Raw genomic sequence first — 14,240 nt, forward strand, 5'->3', positions numbered from 1 at the left:
GTCTCTCAGTTCCTAGTCTATCTTTGTCTCCTGTTTCGCTTCTTTTCCCATCCTCTCCTATTTTCACATTCCCTATAGTGAGCACAATGAATTTGAGCGCACGGCACGCTGTTCCTTGGCACCGTGCGATTGAATTAGTTGCTGTCAAAGGCACAAAATTACATTCCAGTGGGGAGACAAATCCGACGCTCGCCGGTACGCCAGGTGCCTTTACATTAAACAGGACCAGAGATTGCTTTAATCCTGCTTGTCTCCTTTTGTGTCGAAGATAATAACTCGGTGTCATATCCAGAGATAACACCGGTACTGAGGATGTGCAACAATGTTCGGCGCTATTGCAGCCAAAGTTTTAAGCAATATTGATTCTTTACATTCACTCGGCACACACACAGCAGTGGGTAATGTGAGATGGCTGCGCTTGGCAATGAGGTGCGATTTCAAACAGAAGTTGGGAGTGAAGAGTAGATGATGCCTGGAATAAAAATAATCCACTATATGGCTTTGAGGCATCATCTTCCTCCTGTAGCCTTAAAAAGTTAGATTAATGAAGACTCTGCATTTCTTCAAACGTTCCTACCCTAAAAAAAGGGACTACCTTTCCACACAGCGAATGTTGGGGTTATGTCAGAAACAGAGCTTCCGAAAAAAATGGAAATAAAAACAAGGGGGCTCTCCAGTTTAATCAGGAATATCTTCTTCAAAGGCATGACGCTCAAGGACAGTTCCATCCACTGTTATATATCAGGGGTCTTGAACCTTTTTGAGCCAAAGAACCATAATTGCAAGAGAGAGCCAATTCACATATTTTTTGACAAAATTAATCAAAACCTCCATCGCTCTCCCGACAGAAGCTGATTCTTCCGTGCATTTTATGTCTCAGTTTCATCAGATGATTTGATTACATTTTATAAAATAAGAATAATGTCAGACTCTGTGTCCCATATCAACAAATATAACACTTTAAACTTGTCTCCCTCCCACAGTTACTTAGGATCATTGAGGCTCATTTTGACCTTCATTGTTTTGTGAATTATTATTTTAAAACCAGTTGCAAGCAGAGTTCTTTTATAAAAATGACACAAATGATTGCGAACCAAAAGTAAATGGATGTGTTTCCCTGCAGCACTGTAGGCGCATGTGAGAGAGATAGGAGCGTGTTCTGTTGCATAGCTCCATCCCCCCTATCGCTCACCTAATCAAATTGTCCTTTTGCTAGTGTTTGTGGGTAATTACAGTTTGTTGTACGGGTTTTTATAATAAAGTGTCTGAACAGTGAACATGCATTGTTTGATGAGCTTCCAGATAAAGGATTCTTAAGTAATGTACAGCCAAAGTGGGGTCTACATGTGTGACACCTTAACTGTAGGTAAAATTTATATTCTGAAACAGAAAGTATGCAAGATTACAGTAACTTCGCATGTAGCAAGTACAGTTGGTGGAGAGGTTCACTTTGTTGGCGATAGAAAGCCTCTCCCTCTAGTTCGCCAGAATCCAGAATAAGATGTATGATCAAAAGGCAGCAAATAATTATTGTAGTCCAGTGTCCATTGTATAAAAAGACATCACAAAATACTATTGTTTTGTCGCCATGCATCTCATAATCGGGTTGCCTTAAATTTCAGAATATACAGTACAATTTAGGGCAGCACAATTTTGAAAAAAAAAAAAAAAAAAAAAATTACATTTTTGCGATTTTTCAGAACAGTATTACAATTTTGATATAATTTCAAATCTGAAAAGAATAGTGCATTTTTGTGCGTTTTTTGTTGAGTACTCAACCCTCCTGTTGTCCTCGGGTCAAAATGACCTGCCTCTTTGTTTTTAAAAACCCAGAAAAATCATCTTGAATGATATTTCTTTCAACGTTAAATGTTATGATTTCTTAGATTGGTGCCAACAGAAGAAACCTTTTTATGTAAGCTGTACGAAAATTGTTCCTAAAATGAAGACAACACAAAGGTTAATCATATTGAAATGCTTTAACCTTGAGAAAACAGCACCCTCTTCTGGGGAGCTTCAAAATGGTTGCTGTCTGCACTCACAAGGCTCAAAGTGCAGTGTCTTGAGATTACACAATCGCACAACGTCGCATGGCTATATTTATTAGATTTCCTTAAACGGTGCATCCCTAGTACAATGTAATATGACCACTTTTGCTCAGTTCTCCATCTTTGCAAGCCTCTCATTGTTGCTTTCATTTTCAGTATTTACTGGCACGGTTTCCTCCCTTCCCCTAATGTTCCATGCTTTCCTCCCAAAAACAGCTTAATGCTAAGTGCTAATTTTGTGAAAGCTGGCCGGGCCGCAGGTGCATTTAGAGTGCCAGCCCAACACAGCAAAAGTGCTGGCCATTTCCAGCCGCCCTGATTGTTAGCAATATGCAATTTGTCTTGTTTGTCCAGTCTGCAATTTGCACTTGAAAACTGATTACAGTGATAATAAATGGCCACCTTGCTTTAATTTATTTGACTGCATATATTTTATTCGAGGAGGACTGTAATCTATTCTTACTCCCTTGTCGTCTTGTACTAATTTGAACATTTGTTTTATTTTGCTTCATGGACAGGAGCTATCTTCCCGCTCCTCTAATTCTTTTATCAGATCAAGATTTCTAATCACAGACATGTTCAGTCTATTGCCGTTTCCTTCTTGGCTGCTGAGCGAGCTCCCATTCTTTTATTTTATGTCCATAAATCAGCACTCCACTAACATCGCTCAGTACAACTTCTGTTTATTTTCGGCTCCGTACTCTTCTAAACCCCGCTTATCTGCAGTTTTCATGTTGATTTCCTTGCAGACATTACTCAGCCTCAAATCATTTTGGGTCTGGATGAAAATAAAGTCAAAGCATACAGAATTCTTATTTTTTTGGAAACCTTTTCAGTGTTCTCCATGGACCAAGGTAAAGTGTCAACACCGTATTTTAATAACTACTCAAATGCCTTTTTGCAATGAATTTTCTTTTTTTTTTTTCATTTTGAACTGCCTATACTGAATGTCAATACAGCTTACCAATTGCTTCCTCTTAGCACAGGGGTCGGCAACAAAAAATGAACCATATTGGACCAAACTAAAAAAAAACGTTTGGAGCCGCAAAAAAAAGTCATTTTATGAGCCCGAAATAAATGCAACTCATATACAGGTATGTAAGCCTTTTATGAAAATGACTAAGCAGGACTCAGCACATCATAAGGAGAATGATGCATAATGTGACTACTTTGTTGTAGGATACCACCTTAAGTTTAACTTCATTATAATATTAACGAATTACAGTAAGTTTTATTGCTTTAAAATGTTAGAGAAATGCAATATAGAAATCAAATTATTTTTTAGACGTTTACATTTTTATTAAGACGATTGAAAAAAAATGGATGCTTGCAAAGTGTGCCCCTTATTTGGGCAAAAAACAAGAGTGAAATCAAACACAACAAGCATGTATAAAATACAGAAGCTTTTTGAAAAGGTAAAGTGAAAATAAAAATCAAATTATTCCAATTTCAGTTTTTTGTGCAAATGCCAAACAAGTCAGTGCATGGGTAGAACGTAGCAGCACGCTCTTCTCTCTCTTTTGATACCAAACCAACTCATCCATCACTGGGTCTGAGCAACAAAACACAATAATATCCCTAAGTGTCATTCCAAACATATACTGAAGAAAAATTACCTATGACAGTATTGCGTTCTTACCGTTGTAATGTGAATTCTGTGATAAAATTAAGAAAGTAGCAAGACCCATGGGCAGCGAGACTTTTGACTAAGACAAGAAAGTTTGACCATATCTCTGCAATATTAGCTAACTTGCACTGGTGCCTGGACCTGAAGCATGTCATCATTTGCTCCGACCAGCCGGCTGTGTCTTTGCTGTTATGGACTTTTTGAACAATTTTTTATAGTACCTATATTTTTTTATGGATGTTGACAACATGTGGCGTATTGTTACCAGATGCAACATATTTTGCAGCCTGGTCACCTTGGAAAGGAGATTACCAATTGTGTGGCCTCTTCTCAAGGTTTCTTATTTTCCTCATGCTGAGAGTTTTTCCTTGCCCGCATATTGGTTTTAGATCAGGAGATGGTGTAATTATGGCCTGTGCGTGCGGTCTTTTGAGACATTTTGTGATTAAAGGCAATACAAATAAAGGTGACTTGTGACTTGACATTGTGACGCAGCCCCTTTATGAGGGACGGAGCCGAAATGCATTGCTCTAACACAGGTGACACAGTGGAGAGGAATAAGGAGTGAAAGAATGATTCACTGAAGTGGTTGAAATGTAATATTTATTCTACACATGTTTAGATAGATAGATAGATAGATAGATAGATAGATAGATAGATAGATAGATAGATAGATAGATAGATAGATAGATAGATAGATAGATAGATAGATAGATAGATAGATAGATAGATAGATAGATAGATAGATAGATAGATAGATAGATAGATAGATAGATAGATAGATAGATGATAGATAGATAGATAGATAGATAGATAGATAGATAGATAGATAGATAGATAGATAGATAGATAGATAGATAGATAGATAGATAGATAGATAGATAGATAGATAGATAGATAGATAGATAGATAGATAGATAGATAGATAGATAGATAGATAGATAGATAGATAGATAGATAGATAGATAGATAGATAGATAGATAGATAGATAGATAGATAGATAGATAGATAGATAGATAGATAGATAGATAGATAGATAGATAGATACTTTGTTCATCCCCGAAGGGAAATTCACATTTCCAGCAGCATCCCTGAGCTGAGAACAATCGAGAACAATCGAAAATAACACGGGAGCTGCTGGAGTGGCTGCCATTCGTGACGGCGCCGGAAGAAAATATTCAATTTGAATCATGTACAAACAAACAAACAAAATATTCATGTTTCAATAAGTGGATTGTTAATAAAATTGGGGGAAAATAATACTGATATAACCAGGTAAAACTAATTTTAAGTTACCTGTCCAAATGAATGTTGTGCCATCTCACCTTTCCCACTCTCTCTCCTCTCACCTTTCCCACTCTCTCTCCTGCAGTTGACTTGCTGCTGCTCGCTCCTGAAACTAATACTTACCTCTTGTGTATTGTGCAGTCCCTTCTCTAGACAAGGTCTCACTGCATTGGAAAGTGTTAAAAGTGTTTGTGTCATGGTTGTCCACTTATGGGAAACATATATTTCCCTCTCCCTACTTTTTCAAATTGTAAACATTTTTGGAAAAGTGCCAGGGAGCCACTCGGCAGCGTTAAAGAGCCATGGGTTGTCTTAGCAGATGGATGCTCATTTTTTTTATGTGTCAGAATCGGGACCATCCGACCAAGATGATAAAATGGATCACACTCATCAGAAAAGAGTATTATTCTCGCAGCGCACAGACAGTGCTGTCTCATGAAAAGCCAAATAATGCATGCTGCACGAACGCCAAATGACAAATTGCTTATTGTTTTATCACAAACCTCCCAGAACAGTATTTTAAATGTACAATGTTAATTTATACAGCCTCCTTAGAAATACAGTAACGTGAATTCTGTACTATAGAGCGCACCATGTGGATCCATGTGAAGGAGGTACGGACGAAAGCAGGGGTACTCAAAACAAGGGATTGCATTTAATAACAGAAAAGATGTTCAAAGTGACAAAAAACATGGGTTCAAAAAACAAGGAAATGTCCAAGCCAGAAGTAAAGACTAAAACTTGAACTAGAAGCTGCATGAAACAAAGAACCCAGAAACAAACAAACCTGAAAAGGTGGTGAAAACAAAATTTTAAAAAAACAGGAAGATAGCAGATGAACTCAAAATGACAATGACCAGACCCGGCGTAATGGTCAAAATGTCCTTTTACATGGATCTGGATATTTGGACACAGGTGTGTGAATTGTTCCTAGTCCAAACCCCGGTTGAGGCCCTCTGGTCGAGGAGGTATTTCAGACCCTTACACACCTGATTAAAAGCAGCATGCTCAAATTTAAGAACAAAACTTAATTTGTCTTTTACGAAGCCGCACTGGATATAAAGGCTGAGGCCCCCTCACAACCAACGTTGTCTTCAGCTGCGTCAGTTCTGCTCACAGTTGTTTATGTCACGTTTTCGGATCTTGTGTTCGTTGAAAATGACCATGACAAAAACAAGCCCATATTTACTACAGCGCGAAAAGAACACATGAATGAAGACTGCGTCACGTAAAATGTGAGCCATATACCAGTGGATGACAGCCCCAAGGCAACTATAGTGAAAATAATGCCAGATTGCAACACAGAGGTGTAAGTCGGGTTTTTTTGTTCTAATTAGTGGTTGCAGGGATAATGGACGAAATTGCATTTGTTTGTTATCGTTCCTCGAAGATTAAAGTAAACTTCAGCGACCTGACATTGAAGCCGATGATACTGAAAGAAAAGAGTAGTGAGTGTTTTTAATAGATAACTTCCGCTGCTGTTTGATTCGCATGCAAAAATTGAGGATTGGATTTGTGGGTTAAAAGGTTTAAATACAGTGAGTATGTTTTAAACAATGAATAAAGTTGAGTTGAACATCACTTTTGCTCCTGTTATATATTATATGAATAATGTTGGTGAAAACACGGATTAAGTGATCATAAAGGGCATCATAAATGTTTGCATACATGACCGCTATGCTTTGTATTTAGACTGTATGCATTGTGGAAAAGAGCCACAGTGTTTAAAATATAGCAAAAGAGTAGCGGCTTGGAATTTCCAGTGCAATAACCACCATCATCTGAGCCAAGATTGTCGAAACTAGTAGTTTTTGACTTCTTTGCTTCATTCCGCCTCATAAAAGGCAGAATGGTGATGCCTATTGGTTAGGTGCAGGTCCCATTATTGTGTCTCAACCGTTCACACAGAAGTCGCAAGCCGAAATATCAGATATTTATTGGGTTTGGGATCACATCTAGAAGTGGCCTGGGTCTGGTGTGAAAAAAATTGAATATGCGCCGTTCAGACGGACTTGAACAGATTGGATATAGGTCGCGTCTATCCAAAAATTAAGATATCCCTGCAGTTTGAACCTAGCCTATGATTTTCTCTGGTAGGCCCTAAACAAAGTGAGCATCATTTAGGACAAATTCCTTTACCAAACGAAGAAAGACTGTCTGGGAGAATTATATTTCAGCAACACTGTGCAACACTAAATAGATGAAAATGTATAATACATGCTGGTTTAAGTGGTTGCAAATCCTGACTTCAAGCCCATCAAGGTCCATTCATAGGACCTTCAAACATGTATCTCACGGAATGTTTTCAAAAGTGTAGATATACTATTACTCCTATTCTTACTTCTTTAAGACAAGCTCTTTGATTTATGACCTCTGGCACTTCAGTGTCCATGGTAATAACAACTGTTCTAGCTGAGATATCAGTTCTTAACATGTTCCTGCCAAAGTAAGCATTACTACTTCATGATAGGAATTAACAATTCCAAATCAGTCGAGGAGATTTTCCAAATCAAGCAATGTAGCCAAGCCACACAAGTCAGGCATCCAGTAAACAGTGGCTGACCAAAACAATTAAATCACTTTCTATACTCATTCAGTAATAAATGAATCCCTTATACACAAGGGCTGCAGTTAAAGGGACAGTTTGTATCATTCGGTTCCTCCCGCAGGTAAAAAATTCCCTCACAAAAAAAAAAAAATCATATTTATATATATTGATTCAAATAATTAGCAAAAACTACATGAACAATCGTTAGGATTTGTATTTTTTAAAATACAGTTAAGTTGAGACATTACCATTTATTTTATATAAAACTAGCTTCACCTTTAGGGAGCTGACGTAATTGTCCACCATCTTGCTGCTCCTCAAAAAAAAAAAAATATGGCAAAGGGCTGGGCAAAAAAAAGAAAAACACAGAAAAAAAAGGGTTTTCAGGTCCCTTTAGGTCTCTGTAATTTTCATTCTTACAAAATGAAGTTGTCAAATATTACACACTGTCCCTTTAACTTTCTCATTAAGACAGGGGCCTCAAACTATCATTCGGAGACCCCTGTGCTAGACTGTAACGCATGTTGCATTGACAGTGGTAAATACTGTAGGAATTTATGAAAACTTATATGCCCTTTGCATCCTCTGATTTATACTTAGATTTAAGTGAGCCAGGCCACAAGCTGGGTCACTTGTTGGTTGACTCTGACTTCTTGCTGCTAATTCATTAGCGCTGCTTTATGGGGTTTTATCGTTTAGCTCAATTTCACCATATGCGTCTGGAATCGTACTCTGACCCTCCCTATACACAAACCTCCCCATTCCCTGCAATAACAAGTGCATCACATTTTAGTGTTTTTACATGAATAGCTCAGAGGGTTACAATTAGTCTTCTATTAGTCCAAAACAAAGTCTTCTGCAGTCCCAGCATAAATTCTTTTAACATCATTATTGAAACTAATGATTATTCGACATTTTTCACAATTGCCTCCAGATTATTGCCATTGCATACACTTTCATAGCGACTATGCTAATTTAGCAGAATTGCTTCAGTGTACAGTCCCGAGGCGATAAAGCCTACACTCTGCGACTGCAACTCCTATGGTTAATAGATAATGCTTTTTCGCCCTGAATAGAAAATGTTTGTTTCAGCTATAATAGAACCAACACAGAATTAATATTCATCAGTCTTGGCGCAGAGAGTCTACCGCCTATTTCCACTACAGAGTCAGGGAGTCCAAGTCACAACTTCCAATCCAGTTTCTCGTGATGCACGTATTTCATGTAAATACTTTGATTTGAGACATTGTGTTCACGTTATGCAAGGAAGTCGCAGGTTTTCAATTTGCTCCAGGGCACACAGTCTCTAACTTGTGAACTATGTAGTAAACTTTGCTGAGTCTTTATGTGAGACATGCACAGTTGCGTCACGTTTGCTATCACTTGCCGTAGACGCAAAGATTAACATACACACAGTTCTCATTCTCCTGGGGGCGAGGATGGGGGGCTTATATGCAGGTAGGGCACCTCCCCTGCAGCCTTTGCAAACTATCTACTGATGTGGTTTTACAAAACCCCTTGGAAACCATCAAAGAAAACTTATTGCAAGTCTCATTTATTTTCACATGCAATTGCCCCATAGGCCGTTGGAGGACAGAAAGGACCTAGTTGGAGCTGAATGAGCAAGGAGGAAAAAAATGACTGTTATTATTCATTTCCATCATCTTGCACTTTTAACCAGTCATCAGTGTGTCCCCGGATGTGTGTTCTGCTCCGTGTTTGCAGGGTTTTGCGGTTTCCTGCCTTTACCAGGTAGTTCCACACACTCAAATAAGCTCCAAAAATCTAAATTAGCAATTTGGTTTTGTTGACTAAGCATTTTCCCCAGAAAGACAATCTACTCTTCTAGACCAGAATGACATTGAATATCAACATGCCTCCACAATTTTTTTTTTATCATTAATTTAGTCTGTGGTCTGTGCAGCCCTTTGAGACTTTTTTTTTGATTAAGGGCTATACAAATAAATATGACTTGACTTGACTCTTTATGATGGAAATTGCGTCTCTTTTTCCAGAAGCGACTTTTTTCACTAAAAAGAGCCGGCTTTTTCAGCTCCCAAATGCCTCTTCGGATTGTTTTTTGTTGCTTGTATCCATATATTAAAAAATATTATGTAACATTATGCACAATATTACTGGAGGACAAATAAAGCTAAAAATGGTGAAAAAACAACAATGAAAAATGAAACAGCACAAAAAAAGGCAAAAAAAGTAGTAAGTAACCTATTGAAAATGTGTGTTGTGAAGAGTTATAAGGGTAGTGTTAAGCCTAATGATATGTTCGGAAGACAAATCCAACTTTGGTTTCAAACTAATGATAATATACATATATTTTCTTCTATATTAGAATCTCTATATAATTTTTGTTTGAATTAAAATGGTGAAGTGCTTTTTATTAACTTATCAACATATACCTGAATTTATTCCCAATTTAAATACATTATAAGAGCTTGCTGCTGTCCCATTCATTCAAATCCTCCTCCATAGCTAAGTGGGTCGGCTTTGGGTCGGTTGTTACTGACTATACAGCCTACTATTATACATTTTGAAATATTGTGATATTTAGGTTTGGAATGTTTAAATTGTCGACATAATCAGCAATATTAAAACAATAAAATACTTGACATATTTCATTCAATTTCTAATGATTCCAGAATGTATGAACTTTGTGTTTTTTATTTTCACTGCAGAAAATAAAGAACTTCATCACTGTATTCCATTTTTCTGGGACAGTCCTGTTGGCTCTGTCTAGTTTCACTATCCAATTCAGTGTTGGGGCTTGGAACGTAATTACCTTTCTCACTAACGAGCACTGTAACACGTTTTTAACAAACTTTTATAACCCTACTGTTGTTAATACATTATGCATTACTGTTTACCGTAAATTCCGGACTATAAGCCGTTACTTTTTCCCCAAACTTTCAACCCTGCGGCTTATTCAGTGATGCGGCCAATTTATGTAATTTTTCTATCGGCCGCCAGCGGCGCTCGAGTACAAAAGGTCAGATTTAGACCGGTGAAATATATGTGCCGAGATAGACTGCAACTTCTTAGCTTGTGCACAAATTGAATTAGCGTAGACATATCCTCTTCATGCAAATTGCAAAAAGAAAGGCACATGACGCACATTTCAAGCTAAACGCAATCAAGCAGTCCGATAAAGAAGGAAACAGAGCTACTGCACGTAAACTTTACTTTGCGAGCGTGATGCTAGCGTGTTTTTGAATAAGGGAGCATGGAACGACGTCTGTATGACAAAGTCTCTTACCCATACTGAAGGAAGACGACTTTGATGACGTCAGTTGTAAGGGGGAAGATGAGGGCGGTTTACCGTGGTTTCTACATGTACGGTATGTTTTTTTAACCTACCCGTTTACTGTGTCGCGAGCGTGTTGGTAGTAGCGTTTTGTTACCCTTCACAGGCACGGTTTGGGATGAAAATTATAATATTATTATTAAAGCTTTGAAAACTCTCTCGGTGTACCGTCTTTCTTTGTAAATATGTGTAACCATGTATAATATGTATTTGCAACTGTATATATTTGTAATGTATTTATTTTAGAAATTTATTCTGATATGTTTTGCACGAGCAAATGAGAAAGAAGGGGCGGGGCAAACGCGGGCTGACGGGAAGTGGAGTAAAGGTGAGACGTATTTGTGGACGCGGCTGACAATAGTGGATATATATTTTTCCCACCCTTACCTTTTGAAATATACACTTTTTTCCTTGGATTATTTTCAACGGGCAGGTCTGCATCAAACCTTAAGAACTGGTATCATTTTACGTTTATTTTGCCGACTGTGGTTTTTAGACTGTGTCGGGTATGGGTTAATTTTGAGTTTATGTTGCATTTTTTCAATGTGAGCGCATGCGGCTAATATACAGGTGCGGGATGTGTATGTACAAAATCGGTTTTCCTCCCGAAATGTGGTGACAGTGGCTTATAATCAGGTGCGCTCTATAGTCCGGAATTTACGGTAATTCCGCTACATATTAAATGCAGATTATGAACTACATTGTTCTACGGTTGTTGAATTCTCCTGCATTCTCGTTGTTTTCTGGAGGGAGTGCATGTACTTATAATTTACAACTGAATACAGCTATGTCTCGAGCACACCGACCTAGGAACAACATACTAACGGAAAATCAATGGGGCAAAGAGAAAAGTGTACTGAATTTTGATATTTTATTTAGAAATTATTTTTTACAATACACCATGCCTAGAGAAGAAAATAAAACATCTTCGAAAGTACCCGTAAATGGAGAAATACATATTTGAGAGGTTTGAAGACCAGAGGCAAAATGGATAGTGTCTCAGCAAAAGTGTTTGTTCGCAAGTTCTCAAGATTGTGTAGGCCAAGAAATATGGCCTCACTGCTTCCACAGGTTGGTGTACACGTTTTCTTATATATATATATCATTCAGATATCCTCACTAAACTTCTGGACAGAGTTTGCTGCACTGAAAGTAAAGGGGCTAAATAATTTTGCACACCCACTATTAATATATACATATATATATATATATATATATATATATATATATATACACCCACTATTTATATATATATATATATATATATATATATATATATATATATATATATATATATATAAATAGTGGGTGTGCAAAATTATTTAGCCCCTTTACTTTCAGTGCAGCAAACTGTCCAGAAGTGTAGTGAGGATATCTGAATGATTCAATGTTGATCTGAATGACTAACGGTGGTAAATGGAATCCACCTTTGTGTAATAATGTCTCCATATAAATGTACCTGGACTGTGATAGTCTCAGAGGTCTGTTTAAAGCACAGAGAGCATCACGGAGAACAAGAAACACACCAGGCAGGTCCGAGATACTGTTGTGGAGAAGTTTAAAGCTGGATTTGGATACAAAAAGATTCCCCAAGCTTTAAATATCCCAAGGAGCACTGTGCAAGCATTAATATTGAAATGGGGGGAGTATCAAACCACTGCAAATCTACAGAGATCGGGCCGTCCCCCTAAACTTTCAGCTCATACAAAGAGAAAACTGATCAGAGATGAAGAGGTCCATGGTCACTCTGGATGAACTGCAGAGGTTTAAAGCTGAGGTGGGAGAATCTGTCCATAGGACAACAATCAGTCGTATACTGCACAAAACCGGCCTTTATGGAAGAGTGGAAAGAAGGAAGCCATTTCTTAAAGATATCCATAAAAAGTGTCGTTTAAAGTTTGCCACAAGCCACCTGGCAGACACACCAAACATGTGAAAGAAGGTGCTCTGGTCAGATGAGACCAAAATCGAACTGTTTGGCAACAATGCAAGACTTTATGTTTGGCGTAAAAACAGCAAACCTCATCACCCTCGACACACCATCCCCACAGTCAAACATGGTGGTAGCAGCATGATGGTTTGGGCCTGCTTTTCTTCAGCAGGGACTGGGAAGATGGTTAATATTGATGGGAAGATGGATGTAGCCAAAACACAGGACCATTCTGGAAGAAAACCTGAGAGAGTCCACAAAAAACCTGAGACTGGGACGGAGATTTGTCTTCCAACAAGACAATGATCCAAAACATAAAGCAAAAGCTACAATGGAATGGTTCACCAAAAAACATATCAAGGTGTCAGAATAGCCAAGTCAAAGTCCAGACCTCAATACAATTGAGAATCTGTGGAAAGAACTGAAAACTGCTGTTGATAAACATTTTCTATCCAACCTCACTGAGATTGAGCTGTTTTGCAAGGAGGAATGGGCAAAAATATCAGTTTCCCGATGTGAAAAACTGATACCCCAAGCGACTTGAAGCTGTAATCACAGCAAAAGGTGGAGGTACAAAGTATTAACTCAATGGGGCTGAATCATTTTGCACACCCACTTTTTCGTTATTCGTTAAAACATTTTAAAATATCCAATAAAGTGTGTTCCACTTCATGATTGTTTATTTTTGATTCTTCGTAAGAAACTACAGATTTATATCTTGATGTTTGAAGTCTGAAATGTGGCAAAAGGTCACAAATTTTAAGGGGGCCAAATAGTTTTGCAAGCCACTGTATGTCCCTTACGATAAATGTGATTAACTAAAAGAGTCTTATGTTAGCACAGACCTGCTCTCGATTTTGCATCCTACTTCTGTACCTGGAATAATAAAAAATTTAAAAATGAAGCTTTCTAAGATGCCATAGTTAGAAGGAACAACTGTGACTATGAGCGGTGCACTTTTCCACTGAATCAGCAGCTGATTCGAAAAGGCAAGTGTGTCGCGCCTCACCTCATCTTTTGCAAATGTTAATAAGATCAAAGTGAATAAAAGCTGACACAGACGATGAACATTATTAACCAGGCTCTTATTTGTCTGGCAGCCGCTTCCTCGTTTGATCTTACACAAGGTACTCCGTGTTCCGCCGTGTGAGCGTTAATGCATCTGAAACAGCGTGAGGTTAATTAAGACTGACGCTTCTTCACAGTGTCTGGATTTGTCTTTCTTGACTGTGACTTTCTCTGTAATCACCCAAATAAGACCCTTAATATCTAGATGGGCTGAACTGGCATGGCCACAGAGATAGAGAAAGGCACAAAAATGATGCTTTTCTCAATATATTCAAGTGTACAAAGGAGTTTAATAGTCTGATTTGCAAAATCGTATGCACAGCATTTGTGATTATACCCTGCTTAATTTGCTATTTGTATTCACCAAGAGGGTCCAAATGTGCCGTGTTGTTGTGTCTCGCTGCTGGAGAGAACA

The sequence above is a fragment of the Urocampus carinirostris genome, chromosome 2 (assembly GCF_059441175.1).
Source record: "Urocampus carinirostris isolate Australia breed hairy pipefish chromosome 2, RoL_Ucar_1.0, whole genome shotgun sequence".
Lineage (NCBI taxonomy): Eukaryota > Metazoa > Chordata > Actinopteri > Syngnathiformes > Syngnathidae > Urocampus > Urocampus carinirostris.